At 34.3% G+C, this 25,680-nt stretch overlaps 4 long non-coding RNA genes across 10 annotated transcripts; 1 reads left to right on the top strand and 3 right to left on the bottom strand.

The window, feature by feature from the left end:
* Positions 1-557: 557 nt before the first annotated feature.
* On the top strand, positions 558-2,315 carry LOC114543502. The gene is made up of 3 exons (XR_003690070.1): positions 558-687; positions 1,815-1,909; positions 2,205-2,315. It is a non-coding gene; the product is annotated as an uncharacterized LOC114543502 (long non-coding RNA).
* Positions 2,316-10,370: 8,055 nt separating this feature from the next.
* Positions 10,371-11,523, bottom strand: LOC114543500. Its single transcript, XR_003690069.1, has 3 exons — positions 11,512-11,523; positions 11,048-11,142; positions 10,371-10,515 (listed from the first exon to the last, which is right to left on the bottom strand). It is a non-coding gene; the product is annotated as an uncharacterized LOC114543500 (long non-coding RNA).
* Positions 11,524-12,516: 993 nt separating this feature from the next.
* LOC114543499 lies at positions 12,517-15,308 on the bottom strand. 3 transcript variants are annotated; one of them, XR_003690067.1, is made up of 3 exons: positions 15,267-15,308; positions 14,799-14,888; positions 12,517-12,542 (listed from the first exon to the last, which is right to left on the bottom strand). It is a non-coding gene; the product is annotated as an uncharacterized LOC114543499 (long non-coding RNA). The 3 variants fall into 3 exon arrangements; XR_003690066.1 differs by lacking the exon at positions 12,517-12,542 and adding an exon at positions 13,453-13,479; XR_003690068.1 differs by lacking the exon at positions 12,517-12,542 and adding an exon at positions 14,410-14,423.
* A 605-nt stretch (positions 15,309-15,913) lies between these two features.
* On the bottom strand, positions 15,914-24,149 carry LOC114543496. 5 transcript variants are annotated; one of them, XR_003690062.1, is made up of 9 exons: positions 23,304-24,142; positions 22,973-23,016; positions 22,781-22,861; positions 20,942-20,985; positions 20,750-20,830; positions 17,886-17,935; positions 17,123-17,417; positions 16,529-16,615; positions 15,914-16,322 (listed from the first exon to the last, which is right to left on the bottom strand). It is a non-coding gene; the product is annotated as an uncharacterized LOC114543496 (long non-coding RNA). The 5 variants fall into 5 exon arrangements; XR_003690063.1 differs by lacking the exon at positions 17,123-17,417 and having other exon boundaries at positions 17,878-17,935; positions 23,304-24,149; XR_003690061.1 differs by lacking the exon at positions 17,123-17,417 and having other exon boundaries at positions 23,304-24,139.
* Between the last annotated feature and the right edge of the window lie 1,531 nt (positions 24,150-25,680).

Here is a 25,680-nt window from a genome sequence, read left to right on the forward strand (position 1 = left end):
TCCAAAAAACTAAATTAAAATGGCGGACGCATCAAGAGTGAAGAGTGGAGCTTTATAAAACCATTCAACAATTGTCGTTTAAAAGACAACCAAATAAATATTTTGAAAAGAACTACTGGAAGATATCTGCTGTAAGTTTGTCGATTTTATCTAAGTTTGAGATACTGTGTATAATTATTTTTACAGTGATTGTTGAATTATTATTAAATTTGGATAAAAGATTATACTCAGATAATGATTTTGTTAATAAAATACCTTCGTACTCTGTTCTAATATTGCAGGATTCAGATTTATGAGCAAGATAATCATGCTTCCATGGTCAAAGTAGCTCTTCTGAGTTTGTTTCATCATCGACATCAATGCCATGTGGGTCAACATCACTGAATGAAACTGCTTAAATACGAAAGCTTACAAGTGAAGATATAGATAGGAGAGGATTTTGATGGCGAGTATGGTTATCGAATGATTGAACTTTCAAACCTAGCAAGTGCATTTCAGTCCTTGCATAATTGGGAATTAGGCGGAGAGTTGAAAGTTACCGATAATGAGTCTCCTAGATATGGAAATAGCACAGTCATTGTTGAGTCAGATATTGCAGAGATTGCTGTGAGTTATGATAGCACATGGTCTAAGCGCGAGGGTTCACTGCAAACTTTGGAATTGATTTTGTTATTTCGGTTGACACAGGTGAGGTTCTTGACTATAGTTTTGAATCCAAATTATCGAAGTTTGACATGTATGCATTATTGATAATTGGTGATAAAGTTGCCAACCTTAGTATAAATTAATATATGCTAGTCACTGAGTAGCATGTACGCGCACAACAACACAGGGGGAATGTTGGGCGGGGCACCTATCGTATACATGATGTTTCACCATTCGTTCTCTCACTTCTCTGAGCATGAAAAAAAAAATCCTGAAAAATCTCAACCACATTCACACAAAGAAAAACTACGCCTCGTGTTTTAATAAGTCACTGTTGGTATCTTTTTTCTTGATTTACTCAACTATATGGATCGCTTCTGACACTTCACCCTCGCAAAATTTCGTAGATGCTTTAATATTTGTGCATGGTGAGGCTGAAGTGAAGACTTCTAAAAATCGGACAATTAATTGATAATTGTCATGTAATTTCCTGGTATAACATCCCAACCTATACATTGTAGTTAAAATATAATAACAATATCAACATCAAATTCAACTAATATTTTGTATGCAATCAAGCAAAATTTGGAAATGCTGGTTGTTAATTTTACTGCAATTATTACACAAGATAGGATTACACTCCCTTATCATTACCCGGAATTGCTATCACATGTGAATGCAATATAATTTTTGTACACAATCATTATTTAATCATTGTTTTCAGCATAAATTATGCCTTAAGAGGCCTTCTCCAGACAATATTTATTGCAAGCTATATGATATTTGCTCCAATATTTGGCTATATTGTGAAAGATACAGTTGCAAGCTCATTATGATCTATTGCCTCGTTGTCTGGTCATTAACAACATTTCTTAGCACACTACTTAATAAACACCTATGTAAGCTTTTACTGATTTCATACAGTGAGTTAGAAGTCAGATATGTTAAAAACAGAAGGAAAATGGTAGGTTAATGATAAGTTTGTTATGTTCTTGGTTCAAAAGTATCTTCCGCATTTAGTGGTGGCAATAATTTTATAATAGAGAAAACACAGGTTATGTAAACATGTGAAATAAACATGTTATTACTTGATGTGTTTCAGGTAACTCCAATTTTGGATGTGCTTCTTATCATCTTGGGCTTTATATCTGTTGTTTGAACCTGTCTAGGGGCAAATTGAAAAGAGTCAGGGTGATATTGTTGCAGACAAGGATGTTATCATTCGTTGTTCATGGTTGAATGATGCAAAACATATGTTACGCTGGTAGGTGATTTTTAACAACAGATGTTGCTTACTGCAGGAGGAACTGTTTAGAACTGACAGAATTATCCAGTGTAAATATAGTTAGTTTGTGTAGGTTTCCTGCTGTAGTAACGCTAAATCAATAAGAGATGATCCAGTATGCCATTCCTTGTTATGCCCTTGATCCTAGCTTCAAAATATAATGTTCTTTCTTATGTAAGTTAAACATGTATATCTGAAATAAAACATATATTTAATATTTCCGTAAAGACATTTCTATCATATAAGTGTTAGCAATTGTCTTGTTTCTTTGTAGATACAGATAGAGGCAAAGCATTGGCAGTCCTTATATTGTGGGTTTGGTATGTAATATACAATTTCTTTAACCTAAAGCTATGAATCACCGACACGCCCACTGAATCTAATTATGACGTCACTTCCGGTCCGCGGGGCTTATTTCGCTACTTCCTTATGCTTTGACTTTTGACTTCCGGTTTTTCAATGGGTGGTCAGACACGCCCATTTAATCTAATTATGACATCACTTGCAGTGGACAGGGCTTATTTCGCTACTTCCTTATGCTTTGACTTTCAACTTCCGATTTTTTTTGGCGTAGTCAGACACGCCCACTTATACTAATTATGATGTCACTTCTGGTGGGCGGGGCTTATTTCGCTACTTCTTTACGCCTTGACTTTCAACTTCCGATTTTTTGTGGGCGTAATCAGACACACCTACCTAATCTAATTATGACGTCATTTTTATGGGCGGGGCTTATTTCGCTACTTTCTTACGCTTTAACTTTCATCTTCAAATTTTTTGAGGCGTGATCAGACACGCCCACTTAATCTAATTATGACGTCACTTCCTGTAAGCAGGGCTTATTTCGCTACTTCCTTACGGTTTGACTTTCAACTTCCGATTTTTTGTTATCGTAGTCAGACACACCCCCTTAATCTAATTATGACGTCACTTCCGGTAGGCAGGGCTAATTTTGCTACTTCCTTACGCTTTGACTTTCAACTTCCGATTTTTTGTGGGCGTGATCAGACACGCCCACTTAATCTAATTATGACGTCACTTCTGGTAGGCGGGGCTTATTTTGCTACTTCCTTATGCTTTGACTTTCAACTTCCGATTTTTTGTGGGCGTGATCAGACGCGCTTACTTAACTTAATTATGACGTCACTTCCAATGAGCATGGCTTATTTCGCTACTTCCTTACGCTTTGACTTTCAACTTCAGATTTTTTGTGGGCGTGGTCAGACACGCGCACTTAATCTAATTATGATGTCACTTCCGGTGAGCGAGGCTTATTTTAATACTTCCTTACGCTTTGACTTTCAACTTCCGATTTTTTGTGGGCATGATCAAACACGCCCACTTAATCTAATTATGATGTCACTTCCGGTAGGCGGGGCTTATTTTTCTACCTCCTTACGCTTTAACTTTCAACTTCCGATTTTTTGTGGGCGTGATCAGACACGCCCACTTAATCTAATTATGACGTCACTTCCGGTTGGCGGGGTTTATTTCGCTACTTCCTTACGCTTTGACTTTCAACTTCCGACTTTTTGTGGGCGTGGTCAGACACACCCACTTAATCTAATTATGACGTCACTTCCTGTTGGCGGGATTTATTTCGCTACTTCCTTACGCTTTGACTTTCAACTTCCGACTTTTTGTGGGCGTGGTCAGACACGCCCACTTAATCTAATTACGACTTCACTTCTATTGAGCAAGGCTTATTTTACTACTTCCTTACGCTTTGACTTTCAACTTCCGACTTTTTGTGGGCGTGATCAGACACGCTTACTTAACTTAATTATGACGTCACTTCCGGTATGCGGGGCTTATTTCGCTACTTCCTTACGCTTTGACTTTCCACTTCCGAATTTTTGTGGGCGTGATCAGACATGCCCATTTAATCTAATTATGATGTAACTTCCGATAGGCGGGGCTTATTTCGCTACTTCCTTACGCTTTGACTTTCAACTTCCGATTTTTTGGGGCGTGATCAAACACGCCCACTTGATCTAATTATCACGTCACTTTCGGTAGGCGGAGCTAATTTCGCTACTTCCTTACGCTTTGACTTTCAACTTTCGATTTTTTGTAGGCGTGATCAGACACGCCCCCTTAATCTAATTATGATGTCACTTCCAGTGGTAGGGGCACATTTTGCTACTTCCTTACGCTTTGACTTTTAACTTCCGATTTTTTGTGGGCGTGATCAGACACACCCACTTAATTTAATTATGATGTAACTTCCGGTAAGCATGGCTTATTTAGCTACTTCCTTACGCTTTGACTTTGAACTTCCGATTTTTTGTGGGCATGGACAGACATGCCTACTTAATTAATCTAATTACGACTTTACTTCCAGTAGGCGGGGCTTATTTCGCTACTTCCTTATGCTTTAACTTTCAACTTCCGATTTTTTGTGGGCGTGATCAGACACGCCCACTTAATCTAATTATGACGTCACTTCCATTCTGCAGGGCTTATTTCCTTACTTCCTTATGCTTTGACTTTTCACTTCCAGTTTTTCAATGGGCGTGGTCAGACACACTTACTAAATCTAATTATGACGTCACTTCCGGTTCGCGGGGCTTTTTTCACTACTTCCTTATTCACTTTTTTCTCCATTGGGATTCAAATTGGGATTCACTTTTTTTTGAGATTCACTTTTTTCTTGATATTCATTTTCGGTTTCATTTTTTTCTCTCTTTCTTTGCTACTTCCTTACGATTTGACTTTCAACTTCCGATTTTTTGTTCTGATTTTTGTACAGTTCACTAACAGTTCAGTTCTGATTTTCGTACAATTCACACACAGTTCAGTTCTGATTTTCGTACAGTTCAAACACTGTTCGATTCTGATTTTCGTACAGTTCACACACAGTTAAGTTCTGATTTTCGTACAGTTCACGCAGTTCAGTTCTGATTTTTGTATAGTTCACTCACAGTTCAGTTCTGATTTGTGTACAGTTCACACACAGTTGAGTTCTGATTTTCGTACAGTTCACACAGTTCAGTTCTGATTTTCGTACAGTTCACACACTGTTCAGTTCTTATTTTCGTACAGTTCACACACAGTTAAGTTCTGATTTTCGTACAGTTCAACACAGTTCAGTTCTGATGTTTGTACAGTTCAACACAGTTCAGTTCTGATTTTCGTACAGTTCACACAGTTCAGTTCTGATTTTCGTACAATTCAACACAGTTCAGTTCTGATTTTCGTACAGTTCACACACAGTTCAGTTCTGATTTTTGTATAGCTCATTCACAATTCAGTTCTGATTTTCGTACAGTTCACACACTGTTCAGTTCTGATTTTTGTATAGTTCATTCACACTTCAGTTCTGATTTTCGTACATTTCACACACAGTTCAGTTCTGATTTTTTAATAGCTCATTCACAGTTCAGTTCTGATTTTCGTACAGTTCACACAAAGTTCAGTTCTGAATTTCGTACAGTTAAACACAGTTCAGTTCTGATTTTCCTACAGTTCACACACAGTTCAGTTCTGATTTTTGTATAGCTCATTCACAATTCAGTTCTGATTTTCGTACAGTTCACACAGTTCAGTTCTGATTTTTGCACAGTTCACACAGTTCAGTTCTGATTTTCGTACAGTTCACACACAGTTCAGTTCTGATTTTGTATAGTTCATTCACAGTTCAGTTCTGATTTTCGTACAGTTCACACAGTTCAGTTCTGATTTTGTATAGTTCACACAGTTCAGTTCTGATTTTGTACATTTCACACAGTTCAGTTCTGATTTTCGTACAGTTCACACAGTTCAGTTCTGATTTTCGTACAGTTCACACAGTTCAGTTCTGATTTTCGTACAGTTCACACACAGTTCAGTTCTGATTTTTTATAGCTCATTCACAGTTCAGTTCTGATTTTCGTACAGTTCACACACAGTTCAGTTCTGATTTTTGTATAGCTCATTCACAGTTCAGTTCTGATTTTCGTACGGTTCACACACTGTTCAGTTCTGATTTTGCATAGTTCATTCACACTTCAGTTCTGATTTTCGTACATTTCACACACAGTTCAGTTCTGATTTTCGTATAGTTCAACACAGTTCAGTTCTGATTTTGTACAGTTCACACACAGTTCAGTTCTGATTTTCGTACAGTTCACACACAGTTCAGTTCTGATTTGTATAGTTTCTCACAGTTCAGTTCTGATTTTGTACAGTTCACACACAGTTCAGTTCTGATTTTTTATAGCTCATTCACAGTTCAGTTCTGATTTTCGTACAGTTCACACACAGTTCAGTTCTGATTTTTGTATAGCTCATTCACAGTTCAGTTCTGATTTTCGTACAGTTCACACACAGTTCAGTTCTGATTTTGTATAGTTCATTCACAGTTCAGTTCTGATTTTCGTACAGTTCACACACGTTCAGTTCTGATTTTGTATAGTTCACAACAGTTCAGTTCTGATTTTCGTACAGTTCACACACAGTTCAGTTCTGATTTTCGTACAGTTCAACACAGTTCAGTTCTGATTTTTGTACATTCACACAGTTCAGTTCTGATTTTCGTATAGCTCACACACAGTTCAGTTCTGATTTTCGTATAGCTCACACACAGTTCAGTTCTGATTTTCGTATAGTTCACACAGTTCAGTTCTGATTTTCGTATAGCTCACACAGTTCAGTTCTGATTTTCGTACAGTTCACACACAGTTCAGTTCTGATTTTTGTATAGCTCATTCACAGTTCAGTTCTGATTTTCGTACAGTTCACACACTGTTCAGTTCTGATTTTGTATAGTTCACACACAGTTCAGTTCTGATTTTCGTATAGTTCACACAGTTCAGTTCTGATTTTCGTACAGTTCACACAGTTCAGTTCTGATTTTCGTATAGTTCACACACAGTTCAGTTCTGATTTTGTACAGTTCACAACACAGTTCAGTTCTGATATTTGTATAGTTCATTCACAGTTCAGTTCTGATTTTCATACAGTTCACACACGTTCAGTTCTGATTTTCGTACAGTTCACACACAGTTCAGTTCTGATTTTGTATAGCTCTCACAGTTCAGTTCTGATTTTGTACAGTTCACACACAGTTCAGTTCTGATTTCGTACAGTTCACACAGTTCAGTTCTGATTTTCGTACAGTTCACACAGTTCAGTTCTGATTTTTGTTGTTCATTCACACTTCAGTTCTGATTTTCGTACATTTCACACAGTTCAGTTCTGATTTTCGTACAGTTCACACAGTTCAGTTCTGATTTTCGTACAGTTCACACACAGTTCAGTTCTGATTTTCGTACAGTTCACACAGTTCAGTTCTGATTTTCGTACAGTTCACACACAGTTCAGTTCTGATTTTTGTTCAGTTCAACACAGTTCAGTTCTGATTTTCGTACAGTTCACACACAGTTCAGTTCTGATATTTGTATAGTTCACAGTTCAGTTCTGATTTTGTACAGTTCACACACAGTTCAGTTCTGTTTTTCGTACAGTTCAACACAGTTCAATTGAACGATATTAGTCTTAGGAAGCCATTTTCAGCATCTTAAAACAGTTTTTGAACAAAGGGGTAAGCCTTACCATTTTGGTCAATTTTGAATTTTTTGCTCAAAATGCTCTAAAATGAAAGATATTAGTCTTAGGAAGCTTTTTTTAGCATTTTAAAACAGTTTTTGAAAAGTTCAAAAAGTTGTCAAAATTGACCAAAATGGTAAGGGGTAAGCCATTTTGATTACTTTTTCAACTTTTCAAAAAGTGTCCTAAAATGCTCTAAAATGAAAGATATTAGTCTTAGGAAGCTATTTTTAGCATTTTAAAACAGTTTTTGAAAAGTTGAAAAAGTCGTCAAATTGACCAAAATGGTAAGGGGTAAGCCTTACCATTTTGGTCAATTTTGACGACTTTTTGAACGTTTAAAAAACTGTTTTAAATGCTAAAAATAGCTTCCTAAGACTAATATCTTTCATTTTAGAGCATATTTGGTTATTTTTGATCAATGGTTCAAAAACTGTCTTAAAATGCTAAAAATGGCTTCCAAAGACTAATATCTTTCATTTTATATCATATTTGGTTGGTTTTTTGAACATTGAAAAAGTCGTCAATTTTGCCTTTAAGTATTGAAATGTATTATTTTATGGCACGTATCAACACACAATGCGGTGGCCTAGTGGTTAAGAATCCTGCAAGGGTAAGTGTAATTTTTCCCACCTAAATTGCTATTTAATTTAAAATTCTTCGAATAAGATTTAGTAAATAAAAAACAAGAACTATTGATAAATGATGCTGTGGCCCAGTGGTTAAGACTACCGGCTACCAGGTTGTGAACCTAGGTTCGAATCCTGCCTGGGAAAAGTTCGATTTTTCCCACCGAAATTATTCTTTAATTTAAACTTTATCGAAAAGGATTAGGTCAAATAAAGAACAATAGCTTTCAACAAATGATGCGGTGGTCTAATGGTTAAGACGTTCGTCTCTCAATCCGAGGACTAATGCTTCAACTCCTGGCAATGCAACAAAATTAGCCTAAAAAATTTCAGTGTGACTTAGAATGTTTAAAACAGTTAAAATACTTCTCGGCCTTTGCAAAAGACAGTAAATTGGAAAAAATTTGAAATATAAAAACCAAAAAAAATCTATCGCCTTCAAAAGTACCTGAAAATTGAAAGAAAAGCACAGGAAAAAAGAGTTCTAAAAACACGAATCTTCTAAAAAGCCTGAAAATGAAGAACCTCGGCCGGGAAAAAATTTAACAATGTCCCGCTTTTAAAAAACTCATGTTTACTTACCTTAATTTTTTTTCACGAAAATTTGACAGGGTGATTTTCTCGAGAGTGAAAAAATTTAATTTTTTTCACTTTTTTGAAATTCTCTAAGATTTTTTTTACGAAGATGTATTTTGTCTTGGGCTAGCAGTGTCAATCTTGGGCTACCTGTGTCTGGCTTGACACAGGTAGCCCAAGACATAATACTTTTTCGTAAAAAAAAATCTCGGAGATAAACTAGAGATATAAAAGAAAAAAATAGAAAATAAACCAGAGACCACAAGACAAAAATCAAGTTTTTTCTAAAACTTTTCAAAAAACATATAGAAAATACTTAGAGAAAAACATTAAGAAGAAACTAGAGAAAAAAACTAAGCAGAAAAATAGAAAAAAACTAGAAAAATAGAAGAAAAAACCAGAGAAAAGAAAACTAACTAGAAAAACTAAAAAAAAACTAGAGAATAAAAGACAAGAGAAAAAAGAAAAAAAAACTAGAGAAATAGAAGAAAAAAACCGAAAAAAAACTAACTAGAAAAACAAACAAGAGAAAAACATTAAGAAAAAACTAGAGAAAACACTAAGTAGAAAAAACGAAAAAAAACTCGAGAAATAGAAGAAAAAACCAGAGAAAAGAAAACTAACTAGAAAAACTAGAGAAAAAAAAAGAAAAAAACATTAGGAAAAAAAAACCCTAGAAAAAAACTAAGTAAAAAAATAAAAAAAACTAGAGAAAAAGAAGAAAAAAACCAGAGAAAAAGAAAACTAACTAAAAAACTACACAAAAAACTAGAGAATAAAAGACATGAGAAAATAGAAAAAAAAATAGATAAATAAAAGAAAAAATAGAGAAATAGAAGAAAAAACTAAAGAAAAAAAAACTAGAGCAATTGAAGAAAATACTAACAGATTTAACTTAGAAAAATACTAAAAAATACTAAGAGGTTTAACTTAGAATTGCCAAGTCACACAGAAGAATGTGCAAAATAAACTAACTAGACTAACTAGAAAAACTAGAGAAAAAAACAAGAAAAAAACATTACGAAAAAACTAGAGAAAAAAAATAAATAGAAAAAAACTCGAGAAATAGAAGAAAAACCAGAGAAAAGAAAACTAACTAGAAAAACTACAGAAAAAAACTAGAGAATAAAAGACAAGAGAAAATAGAAAAAAAACTAGATAAATAAAAGAAAAAATAGAGAAATAGAAGAAAAAACTAGAGAAAAAAAACTAGAGCAATCGAAGAAAATACTAACAGGTTTAACTTAGAAAAATACTAAAAAATATAAAGAGGTTTAATTTAGAATTGTCAAGTCACACAGAAGAACTTGCAAAATAAAAACACTAACACCATCAGACGAAAAAGGTTTATTTCTTAAACTTTACAAAGAAAAAGATTTATAAATCCAAGTTTTGAAAATTGTCACATTATTCATAACATTTCACACTAAAAAATATTAATCAATGAAACTGGGTGCCTTTCAACTTTCTTCAACACCAAAGAAAAAAAGAATTTCATCAAAAAAATAATAAGAGAAAATATATTTAGAAAAAATACTAATACTAAGAAGAAATTAAAGAGAAAAGAAGTATGAGAAAAAGCCAAAAGCAACTGCTAAAATATTTTCAATTGTGAAAGCACAGGGAAAAACATGCAAAATCAAAACACCAACACCACCAGACAAAAAAGGTTTACTTCTTAAACATTACAAAGAAAATTTTCTCTTTAAATCCAAGTTTTGAAAATTGTCACATAATTGATCACATTTCACACATGTTATCACACACTAAAATATTCAATGAATCTAGGATAGGGCTAAAATAATTCAGGTTCTTCTGGGTGCCTTTTAACTTTCTTCAACTTCATTCATTCTAAAGAGAAAAGCATTTCATCAATCCTTTTACGCAAAAAGTTGTATTTTCAACCTGACATCATTATTAAAAGATATTACTCATTATCTTACTTTAGCCATCTTTCATGGATAGACAATACATTCGTGAATGCATTTGTTTTTTATGCCAATTATATCTTACCTGTTTTCAATAAAAAGAATGTGTCACATGCATATATTCAACCCTGAAATATGTCACTATTTAATTTGAACACAGAAAAACTGGGTACCACCCTTCTGAGTACTACAGAATATAAATCACATGGAAATCAGAAAAATTTCTCCCAAGTTTAAAATAGTAATTGCTGGTCTTTTTCATGGATATTTATTGTAAGACCACCACAGGAATTATAGTAATCAGCCAGACTTGTTCAGCTGTTATAGCATTAAGTTTCATCATTGGTTTCACACATGGTGACCATAGAAGCAAATTTCAATTTCATTGTTGTCATCTCAACAATGCAGTGGCTTTTTAAAATCAAATGCTGACCATCCATGACAAATCAAATTACCTCAGTGCAGATATCTTGTTCACTTTTCAATCAATGTACATCTGACAGTAAAGTTCATATCCACGACTCATGTTGCACTCTTGACCAGGGAAAATCTTGAATATTACAAGAACACATGATTAATATAAAATTGCATTTTCAACTATCTTAATTATTGTCTAGTTTTTGGTCAGGCATTCTATGGTTACTTCATCCCTCTATATATAACTATGGTTGCTATATTTATTCAAAGACCAGCACAGGAATTTATCACTGGTGACACATAGTGAGTATAGAAGCAAAGTTCACTTTAACATAACAAAATTGTGACTGCCTGACGATTTTCATGAAGATCCTAGTTGCAGCAAATTCCCCCTTATACTAAATAACAAAATATATATCTGGGCGGTTGATATATATTACAAGGTCACTACAAGAATTTCAGCTGCAAGGCTAATATAAATTTTAAGGAACAATCAAATTACCTCTGCAAAAATCTTGTTCACTTCCAATTTTCCTCTGACAGTAAAGTCCATATCCACCGCAGCTAATGTGGCTGGTTGCACTCTTGATCAAGGAAAATCTTGAATATTAAAGAAGTTATTAAAGACAAAATTCCATTTTCAACTATCTTAATTATTGTCTAGTTTTTCGTCAGGTATTCTATGGTTACTTCATCCCTCTATAATAACTATGGTTGCTATATTTATTCAAAGACCAGCACAGGAATTTATTACTGGTGACACATAGTGAGTATAGAAGCAAAGTTCACTTTATAAATAACAAAATTGTGACTGCCTGACGATTTTCATGAAGATCCTAGTTGCAGCAAATTCCCCCTTATACTAAATAACAAAATATATCTGGGCGGTTGATATATATTACAAGGTCACTACAAGAATTTCAGCTGCAAGGCTAATATAAATTTTGAAGGAACAATCAAATTACCTCTGCAAAAATCTTGTTCACTTCCAATTTTCCTCTGACAGTAAAGTCCATATCCACAGCAGCTAATGTGGCTGGTTGCACTCTTGACAAGGAAAATCTTGAATATATAAAGAAGTTATTATTAAGACAAAATTCCATTTTCAACTATCTTAATTATTGTCTAGTTTTTCGTCAGGTATTCTATGGTTACTTCATCCCTCTATATATAACTATGGTTGCTATATTTATTCAAAGACCAGCACAGGAATTTATTACTGGTGACACATAGTGAGTATAGAAGCAAAGTTCACTTTATAATCTTAACAAAATTGTGACTGCCTGACGATTTTCATGAAAAAGATCCTAGTTGCAGCAAATTCCCCCTTATAATAAATAACAAAATATATATCCGGGCAGTTGATATATACAAAGTCACTACAAGAATTTCAGCTGCAAGGCTAATATAAATTTTGAAGGAACAATCAAATTACCTCTGCAAAAATCTTGTTCACTTCCAATTTTCCTCTGACAGTAAAGTCCATATCCACAGCAGCTAATGTGGCTGGTTGCACTCTTGACCAAGGAAAATCTTGAATATATAAAGAAGTTATTATTAAGACAAAATTCCATTTTCAACTATCTTAATTATTGTCTAGTTTTTCGTCAGGTATTCTATGGTTACTTCATCCCTCTATATATAACTATGGTTGCTATATTTATTCAAAGACCAGCACAGGAATTTATTACTGGTGACACATAGTGAGTATAGAAGCAAACTTTATAATCTTAACAAAATTGTGACTGCCTGACGATTTTCATGAAAAAGATCCTAGTTGCAGCAAATTCCCCTTATAATAAATAACAAAATATATATCCGGGCAGTTGATATGTATTACAAAGTCACTACAAGAATTTCAGCTGCAAGGCTAATATAAATTTTGAAGGAACAATCAAATTACCTCTGCAAAAATCTTGTTCACTTCCAATTTTCCTCTGACAGTAAAGTCCATATCCACAGCAGCTAATGTGGCTGGTTGCACTCTTGACAAAGGAAATCTTGAATATATAAAGAAGTTATTATTAAGACAAAATTCCATTTTCAACTATCTTAATTATTGTCTAGTTTTTCGTCAGGTATTCTATGGTTACTTCATCCCTCTATATATAACTATGGTTGCTATATTTATTCAAAGACCAGCACAGGAATTTATTACTGGTGACACATAGTGAGTATAGAAGCAAAGTTCACTTTATAATCTTAACAAAATTGTGACTGCCTGACGATTTTCATGAAGATCCTAGTTGCAGCAAATTCCCCCTTATAATAAATAACAAAATATATATCTGGGCGTTGATATATATTACAAGGTCACTACAAGAATTTCAGCTGCAAGGCTAATATAAATTTTGAAGGAACAATCAAATTACCTCTGCAAAAATCTTGTTCACTTCCAATTTTCCTCTGACAGTAAAGTCCATATCCACAGCAGCTAATGTGGCTGGTTGCACTCTTGATCAAGGAAAATCTTGAATATATAAAGAAGTTATTATTAAGACAAAATTCCATTTTCAACTATCTTAATTATTGTCTAGTTTTTCGTCAGGTATTCTATGGTTACTTCATCCCTCTATATATAACTATGGTTGCTATATTTATTCAAAGACCAGCACAGGAATTTATTACTGGTGACACATAGTGAGTATAGAAGCAAAGTTCACTTTATAATCTTAACAAAATTGTGACTGCCTGACGATTTTCATGAAAAAGATCCTAGTTGCAGCAAATTCCCCCTTATAATAAATAACAAAATATATCCGGGCAGTTGATATGTATTACAAAGTCACTACAAGAATTTCAGCTGCAAGGCTAATATAAATTTTGAAGGAACAATCAAATTACCTCTGCAAAAATCTTGTTCACTTCCAATTTTCCTCTGACAGTAAAGTCCATATCCACAGCAGCTAATGTGGCTGGTTGCACTCTTGACAAGGAAAATCTTGAATATATAAAGAAGTTATTATTAAGACAAAATTCCATTTTCAACTATCTTAATTATTGTCTAGTTTTTCGTCAGGTATTCTATGGTTACTTCATCCCTCTATATATAACTATGGTTGCTATATTTATTCAAAGACCAGCACAGGAATTTATTACTGGTGACACATAGTGAGTATAGAAGCAAAGTTCACTTTATAATCTTAACAAAATTGTGACTGCCTGACGATTTTCATGAAAAAGATCCTAGTTGCAGCAAATTCCCCCTTATAATAAATAACAAAATATATATCCGGGCAGTTGATATGTATTACAAAGTCACTACAAGAATTTCAGCTGCAAGGCTAATATAAATTTTGAAGGAACAATCAAATTACCTCTGCAAAAATCTTGTTCACTTCCAATTTTCCTCTGACAGTAAAGTCCATATCCACAGCAGCTAATGTGGCTGGTTGCACTCTTGACAAGGAAAATCTTGAATATATAAAGAAGTTATTATTAAGACAAAATTCCATTTTCAACTATCTTAATTATTGTCTAGTTTTTCGTCAGGTATTCTATGGTTACTTCATCCCTCTATATATAACTATGGTTGCTATATTTATTCAAAGACCAGCACAGGAATTTATTACTGGTGACACATAGTGAGTATAGAAGCAAAGTTCACTTTATAATCTTAACAAAATTGTGACTGCCTGACGATTTTCATGAAAAAGATCGTAGTTGCAGCAAATTCCCCCTTATAATAAATAAAAAATATATATCCGGGCAGTTGATATGTATTACAAAGTCACTACAAGAATTTCAGCTGCAAGGCTAATATAAATTTTGAAGGAACAATCGAATTACCTCTGTGCAGAAATCTTGTTCACTTCCAATGTTCATTTGAAAGTAAAGTTCATATCCACAGTTAATGTTGCACTCTTGTCCAAGAAAAATCTTGAATATAAAAAGACATTATTAATATAAAATTCCATTTTCAACTATCTTAATTACTGTCTAGTTTTTGGTCAGGTAATCTATGGTTACTTCATCCTTCTATATATAACTATGGTTGCTATATTTACTTCAAGACCACCACAGGAATTTATTACTGGTGACACATAGTGAGTATAGAAGCAAAGTTCACTTAGCAATCTTAACCAAATTGTGACCGCACTGACAATTTTCATGAAAAAGATCCTAGTTGCAGCAAATTCCCTCTTATACTATTGAAATAACAAAATACATACCCAGGCAGTTGATATGTATTACAAGGTAGTGACAAGATTTTCAGCTGCAAGGCTAATATAAATTTAGAAGAAACAATCGAATTACCTCTGTGCAGAAATCTTGTTCACTTCCAATGTTGACCAAGGAAAATCTTTAATATAATAAGACATTATTAATATAAAATTGCATTTATAACTACCTTAATTATTGTCTAGTTTTAGCAGAAGGCACACAAACAGTAAAGTAAAATACTTAACTTTGACCAGACAGCACAACAATCTTGCTCAGAAAGGTCCGCGAACGGTCCACGTGTATAGTTTTCTTCGGCATCGCCATTTTGAATTCGGCCGGGCGAGTCTTGAACTGATTTCTATTTCAACTGTTCTCTTGACGTTCGTCTTGATAACTAGCTGTTGAGATAAACGTTAATGACAAAATCTTCAGTTCTGCTTCAGTCTATGGGTACGAAAATTGCTCAAGACATAAATTTTCAGTAAAAAATTATCATCATTGCAGGCAAAATTAATCTCGAAACTTTAGATAACCTTGTACGCAGAATATTTCATATTGTATATGGTTTTTTGTTATTTCTGACCGACAATTAGCAGAAGGCACACAAACATCAAAGTAAAATACTTAACTTTGACCAGACAGCACAACAATCTTGCTCAGAAAGGTCCGCGAACGGTCCACGTGTATGGGATCGCCATTTTGAATTCGGCGGCGGCGAGTCTTGAACTGATTTCTATTTTCTATTTCAACTGTTCTCTTGACGTTCGTCTTGATAACTGGCTGTTGAGATAAACGTTAATGACAAAATGTTCAGTTCTGCTTCAGTCTATAGGTGCGGAAGTTGCTCATGACATAAATTTTCAGTAAAAAATTATCATCATTGCAGGCAGAATTAAGTTCGAAATTTTAGATAACCTTGTACGCAGAATATTTCATATTGTATATGGCTTTTTGTCATTTCTGGCCAACAATTAGCCGAAGGCACACAAACATCAAAGTAAAATACTTAACTTTGACCAGACAGCACAACAATCTTGCCCAGAAAGGTCTGCGAACGGTCCAGGTGGATGGTTTTCTTTGGCATCGCCATTTTGAATTTGGCCGGGCGAGTCTTCGCATTCATCTTGACAACTAGCTGTTCAGATAAACCTATATACAACGAAAAAAAAGGGTTCGGCTCAGCTACACTGTACTCCTTAAGGAAGGCCTACGGCCTTCCCGTAGATTAGTGTAAAGGCCTACAAGTGGGAACTAGCAACTAGCGTGCGGGGGACCAAAACGCTCTAGGCAAACGGTCCCCCTACTGGGGTCGGACAAAGCAACCGCAGATTACGCATATAATCGCCGGAACCCACCTTTTAGTCAACGGCGAACTCCTTCTTCGAACAATCTTCAATCTTGCTGAGCTTCGATCTTGCTGTCCACCTTCGATCGCCACCAATCTAAAGAAATTTTTTTTTAACGTTGAGATTAGTTTCATAGGCAATAATTACCATGTGATCTTAGCAGATCACGTGGTATGATAATGTACGACAACATGCCGATCAACTCCGAACATCATCGTGAGCGATGTTACTATAAACGAATCACTAAACGCCTAGAAAAAAGTTGTCCTTTCCTATATTTCAACCTTTTAAAAGCAGTGCATTCTAGTTTTGTTTTGAAGCACAATTTGTTTTTTGCTTCTAGTTTTTTGGTTTCGTTTTAAAAGGTGAATTGTCTCTGTGTGCCGAATTCTTTGTATTTCTGATGTCAAACAATCCCTTTTTGGTATCATAAATATAAGCTCCTTTGTTTTGGAGACATACAACAGTTTTTTTTATATTTTAGCCAAAACATATAGCAGCAATTACAGATTCACTAAGTTCATTCTCATCTTGATTCACAAATTTTTAAAGGACTTGAATCGATTCCATGCGGTCTACAATAGCTGGGCGAACGTCTTACACCTAAAGTCAGTCAAAGATTGTTGTATCTCAATTCTTCAGCTTCAGTGGTTCTTTAGACTTAGCAATAGTTTATTTCCCTTTCTTATCATTGCATTCCAGTTTAAAATTATAGTTTATATTGTATTTCCAGGCATTTATTCCATATTTCCCTTTCTTATCATTGCATTCCGGTTTCAATTTATAGTTTATATTGTCAGACAATAATTGTCTTTCCAGGCATTTATTCCACTACATATCTCCAATATTGTAAAAGTGGTTCTTTAAACCCTCAGATCAAAACATTGGCAAAAACAATCTGAAACACAAAATATTAACATCAGACTCTGATAAAACAACATTGAATCAACGTTTAAACAATTCTACTTCCCCTCATTCTAAGGCTACTAAATGGTGCTGACCCCTCTTATATATCAAACTACATGCATCAACCTGCCTTGGCAAAAACAAAAACGGGCTTTAAAGAGTTAGTTTTCCATTTCTTTTCTTAGCACTTAATCGAATGTTTCAAAATACAAACTAATTTGGCAACACAGGTCCCACAATTATGTCAAACACCGAATACATGGTCTGAAATAATTCGCCATTCCTCTCGCCTCTCGACTGAAGGCGGATTTTTTAATAAAATTAAACCACAAATCTTTTTAAAACTACTGCACCCTTACTGAAGTGTTCGGTTGGGGCATGGAATGTTAAAATAAAACAAAAACAACACACTATTAAAAAAAGTACGAAAATTTAATAAAATGGCGGCTTACTGCCTTACCTCGTGGTTTTCAAATCGCCTTTCACTTCATTTCTCGCTGGACTTTTAATCTAACAAAGCAGAAAAATGAACGTCATTTACGTGAAATAAATGCTTTGGCATAACAAACATTCTTACTCTAAAACGTTGAACTAATGCAAAAGAAATCGACCGAAAAAATATTCAGAAAATTCCAACATTCGATGCGCGAGGACGAAGTCATATTAAAAAAGGCAGCAAACAAAAAACATACGCTTATGAGATATATATCTAGATATACTTATAATCGGAATATCTTTTTCTCAACAAGCTTCACTTCATTAAAATAACTTTATAGTTTCTCTTTAAAACATAGAAAATTAAAAAATTTCCGGGCTTTCCTTCCTTCGCCTTTCTTCTCCGAAATCTATCCTCGTTACCCGGTTTTTCGCGTACTGGGCGTGCCGAATGCCCCCCCTGATTTGTGCACAATTTACCGTACAATTTTATATTATTGATACTGCATGTCTAAATTCTAAAACGATCAATATTTTCAATACATTCAATATTTTTCAGGTAATTAGTTATTGTATTTAAAATTAATTGTGATAATGATTTATTTGATTCTTTCTCCATGTAAATAATCATGAGAACAAGCATAGGCATAGAGTATTGGGGGCTGAGGGACTCGGCCCCCCAAGAAATCTTACTGGGGGGCCTCAGCCCCCCTAAAAATTTGCCAGAAAGTAATAATTGCATCAGAGCAATGTTGAATCTTTCAAAAAAGATCTTTATATACACATGAAACGGTATTATTATAGTTGATATTATAATATATCGAGCAACTCGGAAAAGCAATTGCGAAATACAGAATTTTCAAGCTGTAAATCATAAAATACATGGCAGCTTGTAAAATCATAAAATACATGGCAGCTTGTTCATTTTATCTTTCATTAGCTTTTCTACCCACAACAGGTCAAAATCATTGGTAAATATTTTCTCCACCTATCGGCCATATGAACCATGACTACCGATGCAACTATATATCAAGAGGAAATTTATTCTATTTAATTTTATCTAATGTCAGAAAGTGTTGCTAGCTAGATATCATGTATCTAAAGTTTAAGCCCCCCAGAAGAAAACAAAACTCTAAACCTATGAGAAAAGTTTCAAAATTCATGTTTGTAAATTCATAAATCCTTGCTCTTTGCACAAAATTCCTCAGTCAGCACTTTTTTATTGCTAAGACTCCCAGTGCAATCAATTACTCAGGCTTTTTGGAAAACCTGGAAGGATGGCCCACAAAATCAATTTGGAATTTCCCACAATTTGCATAACCATCCAGAGCTCCCATTTTCATCATATAATACCAATAAAGATACAGTACAGATATCAGATATACAGAGACAAAAGAGTACAGAGATCAACTGAAGCACTAACATATTGTACATGATCCAATAAACATCTGGGGCTTTTAAGTCTAGGTCATTAATTTTTTTTCATTTTCATTTTGAAAATATAAAAATCTTTTCATGACATATTGCAAGTCAAGTTGCTCTGAGTAAAAAAGACTTGTAGAAAATTTCAATTGCTATAGTTACCCAGAACAAACACACCCAATGGTGGAAATAGACGATTTTTGCAAACAAGATAACAAACTAGGTTTTAACGCTAAAATGACAGCATTAGTTTTTTTAGTTCTAAATATTTTTGCCTCCAAGCTGAACCTCAAATAAATAAAACTTTTCCAAAACATTTTACAGGCTATATATTTAAAACTTCTATGATCTATCTAAAATAAACAGTCCCTATTTTACGTAGACTGAATGGTTCACGTCCCAGCCAATTGTCTTTAGAATAAACCATGAGAATTTTATCAAGTTACCTTTATTATTTTTCGAATTATCGTGCACGAAAGTAAGGGGAATGACAATTTTAGCTTGCTAAGAAAAACTAAAAAAGTTTTTCATTAATTATACAGAACAATGAAACAAGCTAATCGACTCCTTAAATTTTTAAAACAGGGTAAATCTACATTTTCAATGACCAACACCACCTTAATGAAATCTGCCAATTCTAGAGAGAGCATTTAATAGAGAGAGGCATTTATATCATTAGCACCACCATATTTTGAAGAAGTGAAAATACCACTAAGACTAAATATCAATAATTTGTGATGCCATTCTAATACATACAGCATCAAGTGTTAGTTAATGCAGTTTGTGCATGTAAACTTAAAAAGTCTCCCATGTGTTTCAAAGTCGCAATTTAGGGCAAGTGCCTATTGCAAAAATTTCCTCATTGTCAAAGTTTGTGCAAACTGTTTGTGAATGTTTCCAAAACAAAACAATTAAATTACAAATTAAAATTGAACATTATAACCAAGACACTCTGAAACACACAACCACACTAGGGACATTAAACATTACTGGGACGATTAAGTTCAAAATGGAAAACAAAATCATCTATTTATTGAACAACTGAGCTGAAATATTTCGATGTAAATAGTTTAATTGTCAATAGAAGTACATATTTAATGCGTAAGATGCAGGTACATTCATTCACAAGACCTGTTAGAGTACTTTTAAACTTGGGTTATCCACTGTTTAAGCTAAACGGCTTTCGAACAACCGGCCCCTGGTGTTTTGATTCAGAAGAGGCATTTATTAGACATAGATGCCTAATGCAAACATATGTTGAAGAGAGTAGTTTCAGACGTTTATAGGATAGAGACCGTTCATTGCATCATTTATGATTGCAATCAAATCGAGTCCGTAAAATGCTGTAATACTATGACACAAGTTACTCAATATTCAATAACCTATCAAGCTCATTTGGAATTATACAAAGGAAAAGGAAAGCCCAAACGAAAATCATATTTGATTATATTTATGTAAGAAACTCACCGTAAAATGACTGAAGTAGGTTTTCAAGGAGGGACTTTGTTATCCACCATGTTACAAATGAATTTGTTTGGATGCTTCCTTCTAAAAATGCAATATATACCAACTGCAGTTAATCCATACATCTTTAGCAACACTTGTTCAGTTCTAGGCAGACAATTTTTGATGCACAATTTTTAAAATTAATAAATATACCTTTTTATTCTGTGAGCTGATAAAAGCCTGATCTCATTTACAATCTATAAGATATCAAAAGTTGAAAAGTTTTACTCATTTGTAAAAGTTATAAGTAATCAGATGATAAAAGGCGAACATGCAGAAGGTGGGTTAATAGTTCACATATTTCCACGCAATATTTGTCCATTACTAGCTGGTAGTCATCACAGTAAACCATCAATTATGAGTAAAAGCAATCAGCCACAAAATCAATTTGGAATTTCCCACAATTTTGCATAACCATCCAGAGCTCCCATTTTCATCATATAATACCAATAAAGATACAGTACAGAATAAAGATATCAGATATACAGAGACAAAAGAGTACAGAGATCAACTGAAGCACTAACATATTGTACATGATCCAATAAACATCTGGGGCTTTTAAGTCTAGGTCATTAATTTTTTTTCATTTTTATTTTGAAAAATATAAAAATCTTTTCATGACATATTGCAAGTCAAGTTGCTCTGAGTGAAAAAGACTTGTAGAAAATTTCAATTGCTATAGTTACCAAGAACAAACACACCCAATGGTGGGAAATAGACGATTTTTGCAAACAAGATAACAAACTAGGTATTAACGCTAGAATGACAGCATTAGTTTTATTTAGTTCTAAATACTTTTGCCTCCAAGCTGAACCTCAAATAAATAAAACATTTCCAAAACATTTTACAGGCTATATATTTAAAACTTCTATGATCTATCTAAAATAAACAGTCCCTATTTTACATAGACTGAATGGTTCACATCCCAGCCAATTGTCTTTAGAGTAAACCATGAGAATTTTATCAAGTTACCTTTATTATTTTTTGAATTATCGTGCACGAAAGTAAAGGGAATGACAATTTTAGTTTGCTAAGAAAAACTAAAAAAGTTTTTCATTAATTATACAGAACAATGAAACAAGCTAATCGACTCCTTAAATTTTTAAAACAGGGTAAATCTACATTTTCAATGACCAACACCACCTTAATGAAATCTGCCAATTCTAGAGAGAGCATTTAATAGAGAGAGGCATTTATATCATTAGCACCACCATATTTTGAAGAAGTGAAAACACCACTAAGACTAAATATTAATAATTTGTGATGCCATTCTAATACATACAGCATCAAGTGTTAGTTAATGCAGTTTGTGCATTTAAACTTAAAAAGTCTCCCATGTGTTTCAAAGTCGCAATTTAGGGCATGTGCCTTTGCAAAAATTTCCTCATTGTCAAAGTTTGTGCAAACTAATTGTGAATGTTTCCAAAACAAAACAATTAAATTACAAATTAAAATTGAACATTATAACCAAGACACTCTGAAACACACAACCACACTAGGGACATTAAACATTACTGGGACGATTAAGTTCAAAATGGAAAACAAAATCATCTATTTATTGAACAACTGAGCTGAAATATTTTGATGTAAATAGTTTAATTGTCAATGGAAGTACATATTTAATGCGTAAGATGCAGGTTCATTCATTCACAAGATCTGTTAGAGTACTTTTAAACTTGGGTTATCCACCGTTTAAGCTAAAAGCCTTTCGAACAACCGGCCCCTGGTGTTTTGATTCGGAGGAGGCATTTATTAGACACAGATGCCTAATGCAAACATATGTTGAAGGGAGTAGTTTCAGACGTTTATATGATAGAGACCGTTCATTGCATCATTTATAAGTGCAATCAAATCGAGTCCGTAAAATGCTGTAATACTATGACACAAGTTACTCAATATTCAATAACCTATCAAGCTCATTTGGAATTATACAAAGGAAAAGGAAAGCCCAACCGAAAATCATATTTGATTATATTTATGTAAGAAACTCACCGTAAAATGACTGAAGTACGTTTTCAAAGAGGGACTTTGTTATCCACCATGTTACAAATGAATTTGTTTGGATGCTTCCTTCTAAAAATGCAATATATACCAACTGCAGTTAATCCATACATCTTTAGCAACACTTGTTCAGTTCTAGGCAGACAATTTTTGATGCACAATTTCTAAAATTAATAAATATACCTTGTTATTCTGTGAGCTGATAAAAGCCTGATCTCATTTACAATCTATAAGATATCAAAAGTTGAAAAGTTTTACTCATTTGTAAAAGTTATAAGTAATCAGATGATAAAAGGCGAACATGCAGAAGGTGGGTTAATAGTTCACATAATTCCACGCAATATTTGTCCATTACTAGCTGGTAGTCATCACAGTAAACCATCAATTATGAGTAAAAGCAATCAGCTGTAATCGTTCCACATGTTAAATTCCACTTATTCGAATTCGAATAAGCTTTATATCGCTTAAGATTACACTTAAAGAATAAAGCAAGAGACGGGAATATTTTCAATACCTTTCCGAGCTTGTAGCGCCAACAATTTACGATCTTTTTGCAAGCAAAAACATTTCTTGATTGACCACCATATTGAATAGATCGAGAGAGAAGCTCGTCGTGAACTGCGCATGTGTTAGGTTCAGCATAAATTATTACATCATAGATACGATTACGTAAACTTCATTTGCATATATCGTAGCTAGAGATTTGCCAGGCGGAAAACGGATTCTTATTATAAATATGAGAGCCCAACATATAACCTTAAAGAAAGTCATCATTACTTTTAAACTTCAATTGTTTTGATGGCTTTCTTAAATGTTATATGTTGGGCTCTCATATTTATAATAAGATTCATTTGCATATATTGATTAGACAGATCATAAATTAAAAAGGAAGACAAAAGAGGTTGCTACCACAACCCGGGGGCACTTTGGGGGAGAAAAACAAACCCCCGCCGCGCCCATAATTGAGGTAACAGAGAGGAGAGTTTTTAGAAAGATCCCGAAGGATCTCCAACGATACCGCCATAGGCAGCACCGAGAGAAGACAGTCACATAATTCTATTTATTCAAATTAACTATATACTTATTTAAAAGAATTCTAAATAAAACTAGATCAAAATTAACTATTCTAATCACCATGCATTTTCCAATGGGCTGTTTAAACTCTTCGAATGTCATAATGATTGTTGTTCTTCCTAATTTTTATAGAAAAGGAGTACTTCGCACGTAAAGTTAAAGTTTAAGAAACTTTAAAAAACCTCTGCAATCTTAACATTTAGTCCAAAATCGTCTACCACTTCAAGTTCTTTTCTATAGAAAGGTGATCTAGATCCCCTTACACTCGTATGTACCGATCTTAGAATTTCGAATGAGATTCTGGTTCTCAACCAAGCTATGAAAACTGCATAACGTTCATGGTCTCCTGCTAATTTCTGCGCCAGCTGAGTAAGAAACTTGTGGCATTCAGACCCCATTCCACCATTGGTTCCAAGAACAAGTGGGGTAAAGGAGCCCATTTCAACATCTAAAACTCTCTGTTGGTATTTTCTCTTCTTTTCGTTCTCGTGTTCCTTAAAAGTGTTCTGGGTAGGGCGGCTTGGTTACATCGGGAGTTTACATGCCTTACTCTTACGTCAAAAAATGCAGTAGCTCCACGTAGCCAGAAACCGTCCGCCTTCATGTCCAATCTCGCTTCGGGACTTATATTGGCCGATCTCAAGTCAAATCTCTCATTATCAAGGGGTTGAAGATGAGGCTCAATTTCCACATTCTTACACACTTTATCCAGTTGCGCTGTTAGCAAATTACGGATTCCATCGTGCCTTTGTGCCACGAACCCACCTTTTTTACAAGAGAGGGCATGATTGATGTTAAAGCGATCTCCACACGCACAATGACTTGGTAAATCGTTCAAAGTTAAATTGTATCTCATTCGTAACGAGTCTCTGAATTCTTGCTTATTGAGGGCTAGACCTTGATCTTTGAGTGGAATCGCATTTAGCCAGGAACTCGCTCCTTTGTCTCGGGATTGCTTTACCAAGAACAGTAGGTCTGGAGAAAGTGTTGCATCAATGTTATCCATTCTTGACTTAATAATTTCCGCTTTGTTTGCTTGCTGCATTCGCTTCAGATCATCTATAGACTGCTCTATCGGTTCCAGAGCCTCACTCTGCTGTTTAATTGAATTTACATGTTGATTAGTAAATAATTTTGAGGCTGCATATTGCAAAGGAGCTTCTATTCTCAAATTCGGTACGCCTAATCCCCCTTGAGCTAGCGTTAGGGTCACAAGCTCACTCGCAAGGGGTTCTTCTTGACCAAAAAATTGTGGTACGAGAATGTCATTCAATGTTTCATGTATCGGTTCTACGTACTCTTCGAAGGCCTCAATTGTTCGCATGAAGTAGGTAAATTTTGATTTGTATGCTTTCGTAAGGGCAATGTAGGCTGCATGAGGCTGGCTTTTCGCGATTTCCGTGAGTGATGAGATATCTTGTACCCATCCTTGAATTTTTTCTTTACAATACTCATCTTTATATTCTTTTGATCTATACAGCACCCAAATGGCGTTTTCCTTCTGTGTGTAATTTTAAACTTTTCTCCAAAGATCTGCTCTGCTTCTTTGGCCAGTTCTTGCATCTTCATTATCAGCCAACACTCTGGACCATTTACTAGATAGCCGTATTTCTTTCCTTCCTCTTCCAAATGCTTATACCAATTATATAAATGTGTCAATCTTCCTCCTCCCGCTGAGTCATCAGCCAGCCATACTTGTTTGATTTCTGGTATGTTCAATCTCAAACTTTGAATCATTATAGCTGTGTTAATTGAGTACCAGGACATAGCTAGAAGATCCGCTTGGGTGGTACCTTCTTGCGACAAATCTCACCTCC

The sequence above is a fragment of the Dendronephthya gigantea genome, unplaced genomic scaffold, assembly GCF_004324835.1.
Source record: "Dendronephthya gigantea isolate DGI-Jeju-01 unplaced genomic scaffold, DenGig_1.0 000468F, whole genome shotgun sequence".
NCBI lineage: Eukaryota > Metazoa > Cnidaria > Anthozoa > Malacalcyonacea > Nephtheidae > Dendronephthya > Dendronephthya gigantea.